Source organism: Protopterus annectens, chromosome 1.part2 (genome assembly GCF_019279795.1).
Source record: "Protopterus annectens isolate FY-2018-M chromosome 1.part2, PAN1.0, whole genome shotgun sequence".
NCBI lineage: Eukaryota > Metazoa > Chordata > Ceratodontiformes > Protopteridae > Protopterus > Protopterus annectens.
The window spans coordinates 862,307,360-862,321,936 of record NC_056727.1 but is presented as its reverse complement, the minus strand read 5'-3'; the positions used below and the strand labels follow the sequence as shown (position 1 = coordinate 862,321,936).

At 42.7% G+C, this 14,577-nt stretch overlaps 1 protein-coding gene across 1 annotated transcript in view; it reads right to left on the bottom strand.

Annotated features, from left to right (window-relative positions):
- The window catches only part of LOC122792418 (trichohyalin-like), a 261,589-nt gene that overhangs the window by 101,886 nt on the left and 145,126 nt on the right, over positions 1–14,577 (bottom strand). The window lies entirely within an intron of this gene.

Below are 14,577 nucleotides of genomic sequence, written 5' to 3'. Positions count from 1 at the left end.
GCGGCATACCCTGTGTAAAAAAATTAGTTAAAGACTTAGTTGACATATCAGTAACTGAAACTATGTAACAAGACATGGAATTGAATTTGTTGATACCAAGTGAAAGCCTATCTGAAATATAAAGCAAATGACTTACTTGGCTAAAAATCCTTGAAAGGAAAAGGCTAAGAAATGAAATTATACTGTTTATGTTTCAAATAGAATGAAATGCATTAACAGGAGGGAGAATGTTAGAAAAATATATATATTCACATATGTGCTGCCTAGAAAATATATATTTACATACATGCTGCCTAGAAAAATATATTTACATATATGCTGCTTAGGAAAATGTGTATTCAAACATTCAAACATATATAAGTTGTGTGGTCAGATATATAGAGAAATGTGTGCTTTAGACAGGAATAAATGTGCTCAAATCTATATAGGGAACAAAGGCTGAAAAATAGTATGATATGTAATGCATTTAATTCTGTTTTACTAGAATAATAGTAGAAATAAACTCGCATATTATTGCTTGAAGCATAAGCTGCAGTATAATTAGAAATTTGGCCTTGGCAGCGTTCAGTGCGGCCTGGCTCATGTCTGTCAGTAAAGATTATTTTGCAAAGTTAGAAAATAATAAATCTGTCTGCATGTGTATCTTTTCCTGCTTCCACCAGAAGAATAGCCTTGTGCGCACTATCAGAGATAGTGTCCAGCTGGTAAACAAGAGAGGAACAAAGAGAAGCATTAAAGAAGACATGCACCCATTGTATTCGAACTAATCTAAGAGCCTTGAATTGGCTACATCCTTGGAAGGACATTGTGACTGACCAGGTGCTTGCAAGGCTGTAATATTCTCATGGGAAAAAGATTTTTGAAAAACACCATCTCAGCACTTTTTCATAAGTTACTATGATGTAAGACCCTGTCACTGACCACGTCAGTGAGGTGGGCAAAAGCTGATAGTAGAGTGTATAAAATACCATATGTTGCACCAATAAAATCAGACAAAATTCTGTACAAGTTTGTGTATGGTTTTTTGCCTCCTAATGTACATTAGAGTATTAGAGTTTTAGATACTTGAGTTTTCCTGCATTACTGTTTGTTATTGACTGTCATTATTTTTTAATGCCAGATGAATTTTACAGTCTGACTTTAACAAATTTATTTAACAATATGTTAGGCAGAGATCTCCTCGGAGTAGGCAATATGCTACAGAGTAAAGATGGAGTTTTTTGAGACAGTCAGTGTAGGACATCTGTTTGAGGCCAGTAATCCTCTTTGTGAGGTACTTCTGTGGCCTTTCCAGCTGCTGCAGATCTCTTGTGAGGTACTTTCCAAAAGGGGTGTTGTACTCCATAATGGGTCTAATGAGTGCCGAGTAGAGGGGAACAATGACCTCTTTTTTACTGGATGAGAACCCTTTTGTGATGAGGTGTGCCACATAGAAGGATTTCCTTACTACTGTGGCGATGTGATTATTAAAGGAGAGACTACTGTCCACCTGGGTCCCAAGGTCTCTTATCACACATTCGGCATTAATTAGACTGCCGTTTATGTGGTAGTTCATGGGTACAGAGTTTTTACCAATGGGGATGACAATGCACTTTTTGGCATTGAGCTTGAGGCCATGCCTCTGACACCAGGCATCTCTCTCAATGAGGCCCTTCTGTAGGATGTCCACATCATTTGGGGACTTGACTATAGCTCCTAGTTTGCAGTCATCTGTGAACTTCATTAGCCAGAGGCCTTCTGTGTTTGGTATCTATTTTTCTGAAGTACAAGCTAACAGGAGAGGTCGCAGGACTGAACCCTGTGGTACTCCACTTGTCACTGGTTTGAAGTCAGATTTGGAGACTGCAGCTTTTACAGTGTGGGTTCTGTCAGTGAGCCAGTTGGCACCCTATCTTGTGATGTAGGGATTTATACCTTGTTTAAGTTTAGCTATAATTCCAGAATGGGGGATGGTGTTGAAAGCCTTGGCGAGATCAAGATAGGCTGTGTGAACCACCTTACCTTCATCTACGGCTTTGGTGACTGCCTCAAAAAAGTTGATCAAGTACAGAAGGCATGATCTGCCTTTCACAAACCAGAACTTGGTGGGATCCAGAGTTTGCAGATTACCAATGTCTTTATGAGTTCCATGATGATACGTTCCATGGCCTTGCAGACCAGGCTCGTCAGGCTAATAGGGCGATAGTTCCCAGGATCAGTGGTGGCTCCCCCTTTGTGGAGTGGGATAACTGTTGCTGTACGCCATTCAGTAGGCACAAAGCCTGACATGAGACTATGATTGAACATGGTGCTTAGGTGGGGAGCCAGTTCATTCTGAAGTTCAGGTAAAATGCAGCCTGGGATGTTGTCTTGTCCCATGGTTGCTGTGTTTTTGGTTTTAGAGAGTGCAGCTTGTACTTGCATAGATGTGATTACAGGGACTCTGCATTCTTCCTGTATAGATGTGGGCCCTTTAGGGGGTGAGAGGGGGCAAAGTTAGCACTGAACCTGTCTGCCAGGATGTTGGCAATATCAGTTGGTTTTGTAATTTTCATGCAGTTGTGCTGTAACTTAGAGCAGATCTGGGTGTTGCCATTGAGATTCTTGATATAGCTATCGAATGCTTTGTGGTTGCTCTTAGAATCAGTGGTGATTTTGTTTTCGTAGCTAGCCTTGGAGGATCTTATAAGGGATCTCAGCTTCTTAATGAGGCTGATGAGGGAGCTCCTCCACTCATGGGATTTTACTCTCTTTTGCAACAGTTTCTTCCTTCTGTTGTAGAGTTTGTTTATGGCAGGGGACCACCAGATTGGCTTCCTTTTTTTGGAGGATAGCATCTTGGTTTTGTTTAGGATAGCATGATCCATGCACTCGTATAAGTGCCTATAGAGTGCATTTGTGTAGGATTCAGCAGTCATAACTATATTGTCCATCTGCATGGGTGTCATGAAGTTCGCCACTTCTGTCCTAAGAAGCATGAAGTTGGCTTTGGAGATATTTTTTATTGTGGTTTCCTTAATGGTGGGTGGGGTCAGGATGCGGATATCTAGGGTAATTAGCTTATGGTCAGATCTGACCAAGGAGTTGACTTCAGGTGTGGAACACTGGTCACTCATGTTGGTAATGACTAGATCTAGGATATTGTTGCCCCTGGTGGGGGGTGTGGATAAGTTGATCCAGGGCATTGGAATTTATGAATTCCGGAAAGCGTTGAGCAAAGGAGATAGTACATGAGTACTTTTCTCAGTTAATGGTGGGGTAGTTGAAATCGCCCATTATTAGGGTGTTTGGTTGAACCCTAATATTTTCCAGTATATCAAGAAAGAGGAGTGGGAATCCTGGGGCATGGTGGGGGATCTGTAGCAAGCTACAATTTGGATTGCAGTTTTGCCCACAGTTAGTTGCACTTGGATAACCTTGGATGCATTATGCTGCGCAACTAGCCTGGAGGTGTGGATATCCTTAATGAATATGGACACACCTATACTTTTGGTGTTCTGGTCCAGGTTAGATGGCCGAAAAGTGTGGCATGAGTTATAGCCTGTTAATGCAGGGGTGCTCTCTAGGGCCTTGAACCAGGTCTCAGTCAATGCACAGATATCGATGTTCTCCATTTTAAGGAGTGCCTCGAGTGAGTGCATTTTGAGATTTAGACTTTTAGCACTAAGTAGCACTACCCTCAGTTTTTTGCTTGCCTGCTCCTGTTACTGTGGTGAATTTGTCATTTGAACCTTGCCTAAGAAAGGCACTATAGGGGCGGCAAGGCCCTTAGCCAGTATCCGGAATCCCAGGGGTGACAGGTGCAGGCCATCTCTGGCAAAGCATCATGGTCTGTTGACCATGTCGCCCCAGGCAGACATTTACACAGGATGCTAATTTAGAGTTATCCATGTATCCAATCCCTGAGGATCTTGTGGACTTTACTCAAAAACTGACAGCAGCCATATCTAACATTTGCAGAATTTTGGAAACCTTTAAAGTGACAGGTTTGCTAAGTGTTTCTTTTCCACTTCCTAGGTCTTCCACTCAAACTCAAGGATTACCTGATACTGCGGCATGAGAGACAAGAAGCTCCAGTGACAACAGGAGGCAAATACATACAGGTACGACAATTGATTTGAATTTATCTACAAAAGTGTAGACAACCCATTCTCTAGCAGCAGTCTTACAAATCAAGTTAGAACAGAGACTGATACTGCTACGGATGATAATCACCTTCAAATAGAGTTGTGTAAAAAAGACATTTATAGACTAAAAAACTTGGTAACCAAGTACAAAACATGGCAGTACGAAATTCTTTATTTAGAAGAATGCACAGGCTTTGAATGTGTACCTTTTGGGAAAGAGTTTATACATTTCTGAATAGTGTGAATACCAGTGACCCCCTCTACAAAGATATTGTCAGATTGATTAATGATACAGGTATTAACCTGATGAAACCTTTGATAGCTGATTATAAACTCAAAATTAGCCATCTAAAAGAAGAAATCCAGCTGTTGGATGAAGAAATTGCAGTCTCACTACTTTATACAACTTGCCACTTTATATACTGGTATTACAGTCAAAGCAGAAAGGCTTTTCATGTCCAGTTTTAACATAAAGAAAAATAAATTGAAGATGGACTTACAAGCCTATGAAAAGGATACAGCTTATCCATTGAAAACCTCTATTTTAAACCCTGAAGGTGCCAACCCCGTGCTAACCACCAGTACTGTCCCAATAACAAATGAAGAGCAGAAGGACAGTTCGAATAATGTGAGTCAACCAGTCACTGGAGCTGCTAACGACACACAGCAGACTCTACCCCCATTCTCTCCACAGCACCTTTTTCATTGCATCTGTTAGGGAGCATCAGAATACCAAATGAAGGAAGAAACAGAACAGGGGAAAGGAAGGACCAACAAAAACAGAAAATGAACTCAGACTTTGACATTTGAACCTGAGTGACTTTAGTTTGAATAATTGCCATCACAAAGTTTTAGCCAAAGGTTTTTCCTTCATTCTGACACAAAGGGTGAACATTACTCAGACCCTAGTGGATTTTAAAATGTAGGTACGTAATTTGAATCTAAATTACATTTTGCAAGATATTCCATACTTTGAAGATCAAAATTATATTGTTAGAAAGAAAAGTACATACGATCCTACACTGCATAGCACAGTGCAGATCTTTCATGATCGTTGTGACGAAGACTTTTATAAGAGACTGAGCACTCGACCCTGAACACACAATTTAACAAAAGAAGAAAAGGATGCCTTTAAAGATCTGTCGTGGAATGAAGCGATCTTTATTATGAAAGCAGATAAGGGGGGGTACTACAGTAGTAATTAACAAAAAAGATTATGCATGGCCATCTGTAATTTATTGAGTAATGAGAACTGTTATGATGAAACCAACAAAAAGATAATTAACAAAAGCTTTTCAGAGATAGACCACTCACTTTTTGAGTTATCAAGTCAAGGTGAAACAAATGGAAAAACTTATTCTTTTCTGCAAGTTAAACTCCCTAAGATGGTGAGATTCTTCAGAATTCCAAAAGAACATAAAATAAAGAAAATCCCCCTTCAGACCAGTAATCACTGCAGATAACTATAAGATGCAGCCCATTTCATGGGTTTTAGATCATTTTTAAACTCAATTGTACAGGCTTCTGAATTTTATTTGAGAGACCCCTGGCATTTATTAGAACTGTTGAGTAATGTACAAATACCAGTGGAGGGGTCTGTGTTTGCAGCTGTTGATGTTGTGCCCCTATATACCTGTACTGAACAGAATATAAGGATCAGTTCATAAGGAACTATCTAACCAACTGTACCAACATAAACAATGGGTTGATTAACACAGTTTGCACATTGTTGGAACTAGTACTGGATAACAATTTCTTTACTTTTGCTGGCAAATTTACAAGCAGAAGATGAGGGCTGCCATGGGAGCAAGGGCAGCCCCTGTCTTTCCTAATCTTGTCATAGTCTGGTGGGAACAAGAACATTTGAAATTCCACCCTTTCCTCTCCAAGGTCATATTCTACAGGATATACATAGACAACTTGGTCTTCTTATGGAAAGATGGTGAGGAAGAATTTAAATAGTTTTACTCCCACCTCAACAAAAGCACAGCCTTTTTGAAATTCACCATGAGTGGGTATGGGAACAAGATCAACTATCTGGACATCAACTTGAAGTCGGACATGACCGCCTACACCATGGGGAGCAAAATACATAGAAAAGAAAGTGTTGTTAGTATCTGCAGAAGAGGAGTATGCATCCATTCCATATGAAGAAAGAAATTAACAGACAATTTATCAGACTGAACAGACTCACAAACAATGATGCCACATTTCTAAAGGAGTCTATAGCCCTATGTTAGTTCTTGTTAGCACGAGGGTATGACCCTGATTGGTTGTAGAACATCCAGTATGAAGTTTTACTGTTAGGCTAGAATAGTGATGGCGAACCTATGATACACGTGCCAAAGGTGACACACCACGACGTTTTGGGTGACACACCAGCATTTGCCAACACCCAAGTTACCAAAGAAACTGAATGAACAAAAATACAAGACATATGTGACCCTGCACTTATATATTAAAACTCAGCAACAAAAAAGTAATTAATTAATAATCAAATTAAATGCAATGTTTTCCATATTTTTTTTAGTTCAATTAAAAATTACTATTAAAAGTAGGGTAATTCTTTGGTAAACTATTTTAAGCTCAATTATTAGTACAAATATTGTTTTCTCTATTGTAAGTCACTGATTTCTGTTTTACATTTTAATATATGATTGCATGCACACGACTGGACTGTATTTTTTTAAATAAACGAATATGTAAAGAATTATTTCTCTTTTGTCGTGGGGGGGGGGGTGCTGCCAGCAGAGTCAAGATAGATATTTTCAGAATTTTTGACACTGCGAGACCAAAAGGTTTGCCATCACTGAGTTAGACAAAGCCGAGCCCATCTTACGCAAAGTGGCAAAGGAACAACTACCGTTGGAAATTTATATATGCAATCCAAAACAAACCTCAGACTCTAACTTTAGAAAATCATTCCCTTTATAAATTATGGCAGACGTGAGCGTAATAAAAAAATCCTAGAAGACAATAGGAAAAATCATTCTAGGTAATACTAACTTGGCAAAAACTTTAGGAGAACGTCCTGTATGTACATATAACAGATCACACTACATTAGGTCTTTTTGGAAAGAGGTTCATGTCCCAAAAACACTGGATGTTTCACCCCTGGCACCTTTAAATGTGGGAGATGCAAGCAATGCAGGTTCATAAGTAATACCTTTGGCACTTACATCTGTGCTCTTGACATCATTTTGATGCCTTGGTTTTTTTGCTGAAACTTGTTCTGAGTGGTTTACAATTCCCAATGTGAAACATACTCTTGCTTTTATATAGGGAAAAACTTTCAGAAAATTTGCCCGCAAAATTTACAGGCATAATTTAACAATCAAAAATAAAGATCAAAATTAGCTGCTAGCAAAACTTTTAGTTATGTACTCACCATAACTTCAGATGTTTGGGATCCATCTCGCCTACATTCTGAATGATGGGTTCGGAGCCGATCCCTCGGCTCCGACTCGGCACGCTTATGCCAAAGAGCGAAGTCTCTTACTGGCTGAGCTTACCATATCCCAGGATGCACCACTACCAGTCCCCCAGATCTAGTTTGTCATACATGCACACATGCATACCCTGCTTATATAACATCGTCAGATGAAACAAGATAAAACAGTAGAACTCAAAACCGTTCAATCTCTTCTGATCTCCAAGGCAGGGGGAAGGAGGGTAGAGATGGATCCCAAACATCTGAAGTTATGGTGAGTACATAACTAAAAGATGTTATGTGATCCTATCTCGCCTACATTCTGACTGATGGGACAGCGTCCTAGCACCTGAATCCTGGGTGGCTCACTGGAAAACACTCCTGAGTACCGTGGAACCAAATGAAGCTCGTCCTTTAGATGCCACATCCAATTTGTAGTGGGAAATGAAAGTGTGCGGATTGGACCAAGTAGCCCCAGCACAGATTTCCGATATAGCGAGCTTGGAATGAAAAGCTATAGAAGTAGCCATAGCTCTGGTAGAATGAGCCTTGATCGATGTTGTAAGTTGCTTATTCGAAGAAGAATAAGCCTGAGTTATGCAATCTCTGATCCATTTTGAGATAGTAGCTTTTGTGATGGTTTGGCCCAGTTTATTATCTGAGAAGGACACAAACAACTAGTCTGACTTACGAAGTTGCTGAGTCCTGTCTAAATAGAAGCGTAATTGCCTGTGAACATCCAATTTATGAAGAGTGTATTCTGCTTCATTGGAGAATTTTGGGAAGAAAACCGGTAGCTCTAGAGATTGTTGGAGGCAGAAACTAGAACAGACCTTTGGGACAAAGGATGGATTAGGCCTGAGTGATACTCTATCCTTGTGGAAAATCAAGTACGGTGGCTTAATAGACAGGGCTTGAAGCTCTGAAACTCTTCTTGCCGAAGTAATTGCAACTAAGAAGGCAGTTTTCCAAGACAGATATTTTAACTCGCATGTAGCAGCCGGTTCGAAGGGGAGATGTTAATGTGTGAAGCACCAAATCAAGATCCCACGGAGGTGCAGGATGAAAAATTGGTGGTCTTAATAGGCTCGCACCTTTAATGAAAGTTTTGCATAGTCTGCTGCTCATCAAAGGAGGATCCATGGATTCGTGGAATTTAGAGATAGCCGCTAGTTGGACTTTAATAGTTGAGACCGAAGATCCCTGATTAAACAGGGATGTTAAAATTTCAAGACCTCTGGGACAGGAGCAGTGATAGGGTCTAAGCCCTTGAGTTGAGCCCAGATAGCAAACCTCTTCCACTTACTAAGGTACAATTTGTTAGTGGTGGGTTTGTGGGCCGAAGATAAAATGTGAACAACTTCCGGGTCTAGTGTGTGCCTTCTAACTAAAGTCGGAAGTGGAGGAGCCAAGCTGTCAATTTCAAAGATTGAAGGGACTGATGTCGAAGTCCCGACTGATGGACTAGCAAGTCCGGAATCAGGTCTAAAGTCCACGGATCGTCCACTGCATGCTTCTTCAGGTAGGGAAACCATACCTGACGAGGCCAGTACGGGGCAATCAGTATCATTGAAGACCCCAGTTGAGAGGCTTTTTGAATAACTAAAGAAGCGGAATTGGAGGAAAGGCATAAAGTAGCCCTGTTGGCCAAGGTTGTGCTAGAGCATCCATGGCTGGTACTCCCTGATGTGGGATCAAGGAGAAGAACCTTTGGCACTTGGTGTTCAATGGAGTTGCAACATCCCCACCTCCTGAAAACCTGAGCTGCTACTGTGTGGTTTAGAGACCACTCGTGAGGAGAGAGAATTGTCCTGCTCAATTTGTCTGCCAATATATTTGACTTTCCCGGGATGTGGGTCGCTACCAAGAAGCGGTTGGTAGCTACAGCCCATTCCCACACTCTCATGGTTTCTCTGCAAAGGGGGTATGATCTGGTCCCTCCTTGTTTGTTCAGATACCAAACCACCGACATGTTGTCTGTGTGGATGGCGATGATGCCCTGAGGAAGAAACTTGTGTAAGGCTTGTAGGGATAGAAGTACAGCCCTCATCTCCAACACACTGATGTGGAGAAGAGCTTCGTCTGGAAGCCAGGAGCCTTGAACTAGCCTGCCCAGACAATGCCCCCCCCCACCCTATCTGGGAGGCATCTGTCGTCAGGGTAACCACTGGAGAGGGAAGAACAAAGGGGTTTCCTTGATCCAAATTGGATGTCTGAAGCCACCAGCGAAGGTCCCTTTTGCATATATCCGTAATCATGATGTGATGATTGAGGGGAAGATCCTGAAAGGACCATTGCGTTGACAATAGCCACTGAAGAATCCTCATGTGCAATCTTGCCAGAGGGACTAAAAACTGTGGCAGACATTGAGCCTAGAACTTGTAGAACCATCCTGGCTGGGGCTTTGGATCTCGAGATCAGAGCTTGAACTTGGCCCTGTAAAGTTTGGATCCTTTCGGCAGGAAGAAAATCAATCTTGAGTCTATCTCTGCTCCTATGAACTTTATGCGTTGAGAGGGCAGCAAGACAGACTTTGACCAATTGAATGTAACCCCCAGGGTAACACCCAGGGAGATGGTGGCTTTGAGGTTGTCCATTAGTAGATGCCTGGTGGTGGCAGTCAGGAGCCAGTCATCCAGATAGGGAAACACTTGGAATCCAAGACTTCTCAGGTGAGCCGTCACTACTGCCAAACACTTGGTGAACACCCTGGGGGCTGTGGTGAGACCAAAGGGCAAAGCGCAAAATTGGTAATGACTGACTCCCAGGCTGAAGTGCAGATACCTTCTGGACGCCTGATGTATCGGTATGTGATAATAGGCGTCCTTGAGGTCTATGGAGCACATCCAAACATCCTTCTCCAACAATGGGAGAATGGATTGTAACGTGACCATTCGGAATTTGGATTCTTTTGGACGGTGGGGGCGAGAATGCGGCAGATAAAGTTTTTCCCTGTTGCTCACAGCGGGTAAGGGTGTCTTTAACCTTGGGTCCAAACAAGGAGGACCCATCAAAGGGAGCATCGGCGAAGGAAGACTTGAAGGCCTCCGCAAACTGACACAAACGGAGCCAGGCTTGTCTCAGAGCCACGCCTGTGCCTGCCGCTTCGCCACATAGGAAATGAGCCTCATGGACGAGTTGGAAATTGACGTAAGGATAGCCAACTGAGAGCTAACCGACTGGGCTAGCTGCTCAGGTAGGTTACCGAGAGGAATCTGACAACTCCTTGACCAGATCCCTCTGAAGCCTGGTAAAATGTGCCAAATAATTCAGAGACCTTAAAGTAAAGGCCGCTGAAGTCAGGGTGCGCTTCACCTGTCCATACTCCTAGACTCCTTATTAGGAGGATGGATGGACGTTGAAGCCTCTGCCACGTCCTGTTGTGTAGCAGATGCCACCACCATGGCATCTACAGCCACGCCTTTAGTGAGGAACTCCTTCTCGGGGAGCAGACAAAAATTTATTTGGACGAGAAGGACTGGTTCCATGGTATCTGGATGTTCCCGCCCTTGACAAACTAAATCCAGAAGCTCGTCGAAGGGCGGAGACACCCAGGAGGCGGAGGGCTGAGCCCCAAAGGCCTTGAGGAGCACTGACTCGTCAGTAGAGGGGGGTTTGGATATCCAGCCGCCTCGTTGTTTGAGGATCTCTAAGATGTCTGCAAAGGAGACATCATCCGAGGACGACGGGACCCCTCTGCATCATCCAGATCAGTGTCAGTAATAGACTCGGGGGAGTCCACGTGCTTCCTCTTGCACAATCTCTTCCTTGGGGGTTCCTCCGAAGACAGCTCAGAAGAACCCTCAGGAGGAGGGGAACCCCCACTGGGGGTAACCTCAGGCCCCGGGGCTCCGCTGACTACGGACAGGGAACTGCCAAAGACCCAGTCTCCACGCCTAGGGAAGGTGCCGGTAAAGCCGGGAGATGGCGAAGAGGACTTGGCCAAGGCACTCCTCATGGCTCTGAAAGCCGGACCCCAGAATCCTGGGAGTGTCCGGTCCCGAGCCGTGATAGTCGACGGAAGACCCGCAGCGAAGCACCAAGGGGAGGCTCGGAACGCATAGGTCAAACATCACCCCGGGTCCAGCATACCAAACTCGGACCAAGGCCCGGGTTGGAGTAAGGGTCGGAGCCGACCCTGAGATCTCCATCGGCTCCAACAGTACCTGCTCAAGCAGTCGGAGGAGGAATGGCAATGGGTGGGCCAAGGTCATCGGCTCCGAAGCCAACTGGGTCGGAACCGAAACAAATTTTGGAAGACTGGGGACTGGAACAGTCTTTGGAGCACCCTGTCTATATCAGAATCTGACATCCTCGAAGACCGAGAGGAAACAGAACGGGTCGAGAAGGCCTCTCCAACGGCCCCAAAGGGCTAGGGGACCGGCTCGAGGCGACTCGATGAGTATCGGCGCCGAGGAATACACACACCAGTTTCCATCGGTGCGAGGTGGACGTCGGCTCCGAGAGCAGTGGAGCCGGCGAAGATGACCCGCCTCGATGCCCCAGCTATCGGCCGAAGCCAGAGGAGTCGATACTGGTGGCATCGAAAGTCCTTGGAGCCGAAGGAGAGGCCTGCCTTTGTTTCTTAGCGATCGGATCCGACGGACTGGTCGGAGCCGGAGAAGGAGAGGATGCCAAAGCTTCTTCGAAAGAAGGTTTAATTAATCCCTTAAGAATTAATTTATTTTTCCTCTCCTGGAGGACCCTTGAGGAAAAAGCGTGACATACACTACATGATTCCTGTAAATGCTTTGCCCCTAAGCAATACACACATAGCGAGTGATCATCCGTGATGGACATTTTGAAGCTACATTTTACACATTTCTTGAAGCCCGAAGGCCTGGGATTCTGAGACATTATAGAAATTTTCAAAAGTAACTGAAAGAACACTGGTAATACACCTAGAGTAGGCTTACAGTTATCACTCGCAATACTCTGAATTAGTCAAACACAGCACAAACTCTGTAATAAAATAATTTCTCTCCGTTAGTTCTTATTTAAGAAGAGAAATGTAAATGATTCAAAACAGAACCGAAGTCACCTACAAACAAAACCCGGACGGAAAGGCCTTTCCTGACAAGAGGTACTCCTAGTCACTCACAACACAAGAATTCACCAAGTGAATTTTATCCAACACAGTCAAAACACAAGAATAGCTGTTAAAACAGCTTTTTGTAGAAAAAGAAGAAAAACCTGACAGAAAAACTAGTGAAATAATCACTACTTAACTCAGCCAGCTCGAGACCACGTCTTCACTTGTTAGCGGCAAACGAGATCTGGGGGACTGGTAGTGGTGCATCCTGGGATATGGTAAGCTCAGCCAGTAAGAGACTTCGCTCTTTGGCATGAGGATCGGCTCCGAACCCATCATTCAGAATGTAGGCGAGATAGGATCACATAACATCATTCATTGAATTGTTCTTGTTTTACGAAATTCACTTTTAGTGTTATTGGAAGTTGCCAGTTTGGAGGGCTTTTCAGGGAATTATAAGGTATGGCTTGAGTGCCGAGAATCTTGCTGGCAGATTAGGTTAACAGTTGACAAATACCCTGGACTCAATGATCATATTAACATTAAATGTTTCTTGTCAGCACATAAGTTTTAAATAGTATCCATTCTGCCTTTAATCTGAAACAATGTATTCTAGTGGAGGCACTTTTTTAACCTACTATTACCTAAAGACAGCAACTGATTGGTTGTTTGCATACCAAATGACTATTTTGGCACCATTTGTAAAATTGTTTGGCAGATTCTGATGAAGTTCTTGTGTGGATTATTAAAAAAAAAACAAAAGTGCTAAATAGAATTTGACTTCGCAGAGACTTCCCTTACTATGGAACAGGGTCCCGATCTACATAAGACAGAGCCCCTCACTATCACTCTTCAAGAGGAACCTTAATGAGTGGATGGGTAACAGAAAGTTCACACCGGGGATCACACCAACAGCACTACTAGATAGGGGGCAAGGGTACTAGCTGCTAGTACAAGGGTCTAGGGAACTACTAAAGGGGCGGTGAATACCGCACAACGTGGCTGGGCTAATATATGACTTTGGGCAGATAGCCCAGTACCAACCTATGAACCTATGAACCTATGACTGCATCTGTGTATTCTCTAAAAAGCTGGTACTTGTAGAATTGTTCTCAAATTATGTTTCAAATGCTGTTCAACATACTGACACTGTACATAAATTTTACTGACACTGCGTCAGATAATTTAACTGAGTACATTTCTTTATTTTTATACATACAGTACGTTATGTTCATGATTGCACTGCAAAGCTGCATATTTCCTTTATACTCTGCATGGAGACATGCGTGAATGGGCGTACCTTCGTTGAAGGTTGTGTGTCAGGGCTGGCAACTTGGCATGTAAAAATCAACTGCCAATCATTAGCGGACCGGAGTTCCGCTGTGGCGACCCCTAACCGGGAAAAGCCAAAAAGACACACACACACACTATATTACTGCAGTTTTTCCAGCTGGGTCATGGTCATGGCTAAAAAGGATTTATGGATCAGTAAACTTAACCAGGTTAACAAATGAATGAAATAAACATATTTCACAAGGTAAGGAGCACACTTTGTCAAATTCAGGGATGTCAACATGTGAAGCACATCTCCTACATTTCCCCACTAACTCATGTCAGTCTAAAAAGATTCTTCATTATACAACACAATTATTACAAAAGGTTATTTAAAAGGATTAGTTTTAACATCTTCTAAAACAGCAATATTCGCAGGGCGGCCATAAAGGAATTAGGATTACTCATGACATTCATGAGTAACTCCTACATGAATAAGTATGGATTACTGCACTAATATACAATGTATTCTTGAAGCTCTGAACCTTTAGAAAAACCATGCCATATAGCTATGGCACATCATACACTACATTAAAAGAAAAAAAAATGTAACTAATAAAATAATAAATCTAGATTTTACATAGTTATTTATGATACAATACCACTGAGTCAGTCCCAGATATCTTGGTTATTTTTACCCACTTGTCACACACTAATGTATTTTCTTATACTATGTG